Source organism: Lolium rigidum, chromosome 6 (assembly GCF_022539505.1).
Source record: "Lolium rigidum isolate FL_2022 chromosome 6, APGP_CSIRO_Lrig_0.1, whole genome shotgun sequence".
Taxonomy (NCBI): Eukaryota; Viridiplantae; Streptophyta; class Magnoliopsida; order Poales; family Poaceae; genus Lolium; species Lolium rigidum.
Genome location: NC_061513.1, coordinates 324,055,271 through 324,062,020, shown reverse-complemented (window position 1 = coordinate 324,062,020; position 6,750 = coordinate 324,055,271).

The window sequence follows — 6,750 nt, the reverse complement described above, 5'->3', positions numbered from 1 at the left end:
CAAAACGCCGGGAGCTGAGGCGATAAAAATAAAAATATAGTGACTTTACAATATAGATCCTATACAAAGAAACAATCTTCGGAACAAGTTTATCTTCAAGGATTTCCCAATATATTGTCTATTGTTAAGCGTTCATTATTTACAGCACGAATACTATGCTCAGCATAGCTGCCTTCACGAAGAATTCAGCATCCATCCGAAGAAGTTCATCCATCATATCTTCGGCAACGGGAGTAACAATATCGTCATATTTGCCGAAGTTTCTATTCCTCTTCGCCATCTTGGCCAAGCACTTGGGAACAATGCTGCTTCACGTCCAACTTCGGGTAGCAAATCTTTATCATAATCATAGCAAATCTTGCGCCGGCAACCAATTGGGCCCGCACAAAGCCGTGGATCCGAGGAGCATCCCGAAACTTATCCATTAAAGCGGGAAGAGTCTGCGGCATCTTGTTCAGAGGAAACATGGTGCCATAGATCGACCGAGAGACGGTGTCCTTGTACGGAAGTCGAGGTAATCGCGAACACAGAGTGCGCGATCTTGAAACCTGACAATCTGGCGAGTTCGTTCAGGTGTACCCCAAAATAATACTCCATGATCTTTGGCAAGACGAAGAAGTATGTTGGATCGAGCTTCGACACGTTCATCTTCAGTAGTAGCATCCAAAAAAGAACCTACTTTTTACAAGAACCAGTGAGCAATCAGAAGACAAGCAAAAAGGAAAAGAAAAAGCACGACAATGAAGTATACCTGCCATATCCAAGCTAGCATCTGTCAGCAGTTGAAGCATAGCATTTTCGCGGGATGTAGCTGCAGCAGCTTCAGCAACAGCGGCGTCCCTTTCAGTTATGGCATCTTGAGCTTGTTGAAGCGCAATTTTCTCCCTCTCAGAAGATTTCCGACACTGTTCCATGAGCATAAGGGATTGTTTTTTCATGGATTGAAGCTGTTGTCGAAATTCTTCCAAATCTTCTGTCAAATCCTTACTCGCGGAATCTTCAACGAATTTAACAGCGACAGGGGTTTTCTTCGAAGAAGACGAAGGAAAAACTTCGGAAGGACCAGGAATGGACGTATAGTTGTCAAAAATTAACTGAAAAAAGAAAACGTCGACATCAATCATTGAGAAAAAGATAGATTTCCATTCATTCTCATAATATATACATATTTGTTACAAAAGAAGAACCTCTAGAAGACCTAATCATCGCCAGGAGCACTATGGCGGCAGTACTACAAGAAGGAGACAAACTAAGAAGAAAAACAAAGCAAAGGAGCATTCAACTAGACCTCCGGCCTTGATGAGCTAGGAGTTGAAGATGGCCTGATCCCAAGATAAGACAGGATCTTCTTCGTGTTAAGCTTTGCTGCCTTGATCAATGATCGCCATTTTGCTTGTTCTATCTGCTCCGTGTCGCCCCCTTTCGCCCAGTCGATGGTCTGTTGACTATTAGCAACCAGGGCAACAGTGCTTTCAACGGCAACTTTCATATTCTCATGACGCATCTTCAGCCCAAGATCTTCGGGCGGATTAAAGCACTTGGCAAGAGCAAGAAAAGTCGCGGGTTCCTCTTTCTTCGGGAAGAAGTAAGGTAAGAGCCGCGACAGCCCTGTCCTAGCTTCATCAATGCCATCACGTGCTTCTGTCCCATGAAATTCAAGGAACGAAACGGCGTCAAGCAGAGGATCATTGTCAGGATCTTCAAGCTCAAATTCTTGAGAAGTCTTATCTGTCAAAATAAAAATTCTCTGATCAACAAAAAGTGCAGAAAGGAAGAATCCAAAGGATACGAAGTGGCTCAGATACTTACTGACAAAGCGACGATTTTGTGTCCTTAGACGCTTAAGGATCGCTTCTTCGCGAGCAGATTGTGCAGTTATGTGCTCGCTTAATGAAGTCTCGGCATCCTGAAGACGTTTCCTAAGATCTTCGACACCAGCAGCATCGGCCTTAGCTTTGTCAGCTTCTTGCCTAGCTTGAACAGCATCTGACTCGGCCTTCTTACGAGCCTCTTCACTTTGCTCTAATTTTTGAGCAAGTGTATTGGCACGCTCGTTGACCTCCGCCAGTTTTTCTGCAAAGCAAGATAAAAATAGTTAACAACGTCGACAATACAGGAATAAGAAAGCAGAAGCAAAAAGAAGCAGACAGGCATTACCTTTAGTTTTGCTGGCATATTCACGGTACCCAATGAATTGGGCACCAATGCGAAGAAGTTCTTTGATCGTAGGCTATCAAGGAAGGACAAAAAAAAATGTCGGTATGGGAAAAATGACGGCACGAAGAAACAAAACAGAGGAAATATAGACAATGACAAGCAAATTGACAACTTACATCATCCAAGAGAGGGTTAGAGGAGCTACTCAATTGGAGAGTAGGCTCTGGGATTGTTTCAGTCCTCACCCTTTTTGGTGAAGGGACAAGGGGGCTTGAAGGAGGAGTAGCAGCGCCGACGTTTTGTTGAGGAGGCGAAGTTTCCTCTCCTTCAGCGGCGTCTCGAGGCAACTAGAGTATGTGACGTGCTCGTTCGAGCCGCCACATCGGAAGCTGGTACTACTTCCTCATCATCACTACGATTAAATGTCGGCAATATAAAAAGCAAGATAGACAAAAAAATTCACGTGAAATAAAAAAAAGAGAGAGAAGGGGAACTTACAAACTGATGAGAGTCTCAAGATATGGATCATAAGCTGCCTTCTGGCGTGAAGGAGCAGCTTCTTCGGGCTTGGAGGTGCCGGAATCTTCGACATCATTCCTTTTCCTCTTGTTCTTCGGCGAAACAGCAGGAGGAGGAGATTGTGCCGACGCAGTGGCTTCAGAGGCACCATCCTTTTCATCAGATCCCGCAGATCTTCGAGAATCCGCGGGTTCATTCACAAAAGAGGGGGCATCTTGGTTATCATCGGAGATAACGGCCCTTTCTTCGACTTCTCCACCTTCAGGAAGGGGAGGAAGGGAAACAAGATTTGGGTGGTCCTATATAAAAGAAAGGGAAGATGTCAAACAAGGAGTAACAACAAAAATAGCAAGGCAAGAAATAAATTAAGCGACAATGTTTACCGAGGAAGGGCATTGGTGGCGTCTGTATGGTTTTACACGACAAGAGGAAGGGATAGGATCTTTTTTGTTGAGAGAGGAGATTTTTCGGACGAGTTTTTCTAAATCCTTGACTTCCAGATTCGTCGACAACCGATCTGTGTCTTCATCGCCAGCATAATTCCAGAGAGGGTTTTTGCGAGCCTGAAGAGGCTGCACTCTGGTTCTAAGGAAATATGCTGTAATTTGGATACCTAACAATTCTTTGCCCCAGTATACGCAGCTCATGGATGCGAGTCATCAAGGCCTCTGTCGAAGCTCTTTCTTCCTCGGTAGCCTCTGCATCCCGGGAACGGCGGCGAAGGATTTTCTCGGCACCATCGAAAGGAGGGATATTGTCTTCGGCACATCCATGATTCTCCTCCCTAATATACAACCACTTCTTGCGCCACCCTTGAGGCTGAATCGGGGAGCTTCACGTCGAAGTAATTGATTGTGGAGCGAACGAGAGATAACAACGCCGCCTATATTATAGGCGACATTGGGAAAGCCATTACGGCGACGAAGAAAATGCGCTTCCATAATGCCCGGTTAAGCTGGACACCAAGGAAGGCCTCACGAGAGGGTGATGAAAATAGAGATATGGAGGATTGAGTTGGGCGTGAGGTGGTGAAGTTGAAGACACGTAAACAAAAAGCAACCCACGGAGAAAAGGATGAATGGGGCGGAGAGACCGCGGATGAGATGATCGACAAAACTTACCCGATACCCCATTGGAGGGGTTGGGTAGCTTTCTTCACGGGAAGCACACCGCTTTGGGTTTCTTGCTAATGCCCGAGTTTCTTGGAAGATTGATGTCTCTGGTTGGTGATCTTGGACCTCTCCCATTCCGTGGTCCCCGGATCTGCGGCGGCCATGGAGGATTCCGGCGTGGCGTGCACTGGTCAAGCGACGCGGTGGCATCAACAATGGCGCGGGAATGCGGCTGAGAAGAGATGAGCTGCGGGAATTGTGGGGCGCGGGGAGGAAGTTTCGCAGGTGAAAGCAGGGGAACGGCGCGAGCAGAAGTGCTCGAGGAAGAAGAAGGAGACCTTATATAGAGGTGCGGTGAAGCGGCGGACCGTTGGATGGAAACAATGTGTGGCAGATGATAACCACGTGTATACAAGGGTAAAAAAGTACTTTAACATTGACGAGGTTACGGAGCGTGTGCCAGAAAAAGTGGAGAACATGTGTCCCCCACTTGCACGACGTGTCAATCAGATAAGGAATTTGGACCCACAAGGCAGTGAGAGAAACAGTTCTCGCATGTTTCTAAAACAAAAATCGTGGCTATCATCAGCAACGACGTCATCAAGGAAAAGGAAAAGCTCGACTATGAAGCTTGGCGAGATTATCGACACGCAAGGTTATTTCGGGAGCCTTTGTTCAAATACAAGTTTTTGCCCAAATGCTCGGGGGCTACTTCGGAAAAATAGAAAACTTCGAGTATGACAAGATAGAAAAGGCGAGAGCCTATGACCAAATGCAAGCATTTGTTCATAGCCTCGGGGGCTACTCCCATCGGGAGCGCTGGTCGCGCACCCGATAAATAGAAAAATATCGAGAAGGATTATAAATATAGCGGCAAAGGATACTAATCCGTGGAGCCTACACCCAAGCACAAGTTCTTGGCTGTAGCCTCGGGGGCTACTCCCATCGGGAACGCTGTTCGCGTGCCCGATGAATTTTTATCAAAAGGAAAAAATAGAAGTGAGTATATTTCGAGTTACACAAATAACTCTACATATACTCCCATCGGGAAGACAAAATAAGTCATCAAATATGACTCGATAAAATGTGCTATTCCAACAGCCGAAAAGAACTCGACAATATATTATCAGAGCGCTAAAAGTCGCGAATAAATCTCTGAATGCCGCAAAACTTTGCGAAGGTAAGACCCGGATCCGTTACGAGCGGCGTGGCACCGTCTCGACGGCGGATTGCTACTTTTTTCCGTATCAACGGATACGAAGAAAAATCCTAACGAGACGCGTTAGGTACCGATAAAATATGGTCGGGACTCGACAGAATGGTAAGACCTTAAGCGGCACCTGTCGAAGTTTACACCGGTATCCCGAGATCATGTCCGGGGACGTGGTCTTGAAGTAGGTTTTTGCGGATTGCCACTAGAGCGAGTTAACTAGTACACTGATCCATCGGATGAACTAGCCCCAACTACCGTTATCCCTTGTACAAAATAGTATTTGCATATCGAAAGATTATGTAATGAGTAAAATTGGAGATTTTCCCTGATTCTTCGATTCAAGAAAAATCTCGGGGACTCTGCGACATAGGCATCCCCAATGGGCCTGCCAAAGATGGTACCGGGGTTTTGCGAAGGCCCAGGACTTGAAGAATAAGAAGACTCGGAAGCCTATTTAGTGTTAAGGAAAGATAGTTTGTATTAGGAAAGATAGAGATTTGTAATCTTACGGGTTGGGTATGAAACCCTCCCGAACTCTGTAACTTGTGTATTACGAAATCCTCGGCTCCACCCTCTGTATAAGGGGGAGTCGAGGGACAAAGAAAGGATCGAATATACTGTCAACAGAACCCTAGTTTTACAATCGTCGAATACTTTTCGGCTGAAACCTTCGAGATCTACTTGCCCTCTACTTCCAGCAAAACCCTAGTCTACGATCTGTAGGCATTGATAAATTAAACCTTTGTCACCGGCCCCTGCGCCGGACGGCCTGGTTGACCGGGTTCCTCGAGGAAACTGCTGAGGTGGCAAGTCGTCAACGGCCATATTTCAAGTGACACTATATATACCCCTTCTCCTACCTCTGAAGGGGTAGGCACTACACTACAAGCTGTTCTTGAGCTCTCTCTCTCTCTCTCTCTCATACTCCATTGCTAGAAACACCAAAAGCCTCAGATCTCCCTCCTCCTCCACCCAAACTCAAATCCCTCCGTGGAAAAGATAGAGGAGGGCCCGATCTACCGTTCTACCAAGCCGAATCTTGTTCCCCCTTGTATTCATCAAGAAACTTGCTCTCTAGGGTTCCTTGGAAACCCTAGGCGGGCAAGAGTGGTCCGGAAGCATCCGGGATGTGGATTTGCTCCTTACAAGATTGTGAAGGTTTGGAGGCTACCTCAAAGGCTACCACAAGTGAGAGAGCTATTCCTTCGTGGGATAGGCTCCGTAGAATAGGGTGAGCCTTCGTGGCATTGGGGAATCCTTCGTGGGACCTCCACCCCTCCAAACGTGACGTACCTTCTTGCAAAGGAAGGGAACACAGGAATAAACCCTCGTCTCTGCGTGCTATCGGTTATCTCTAACCGAACTCCTTACTTGTGATATAATTGCCTGTGAGAGCCTTCGCGCTTGAGTTACTTGTATTGTCATATAGGTTGCCTCACCTAGTTTGCATTAGGCTCATCTTTATATTCCGCAAAACCTAATATTGCAAAGAAAGAATTAAAATTTGTAGAAACCTATTCACCCCCCCCCCTTCTAGGTTTACCATCTCTGATCTTTCAGCAAGCTTCTCCTTCTCGACTGGAAACCGGAATGAAAGAAATTAGCAAACTGAAAAAGTAACAAAGGAAAAGAAAGCGACAAATGAAACAAACCTTGGAGGGCTGCGACCCGGTTGATGAGTGATACGTCTCCAACGTATCTACAATTTCTTATGTTCCATGCTAGTTTTATGACAATACCTACATGTTT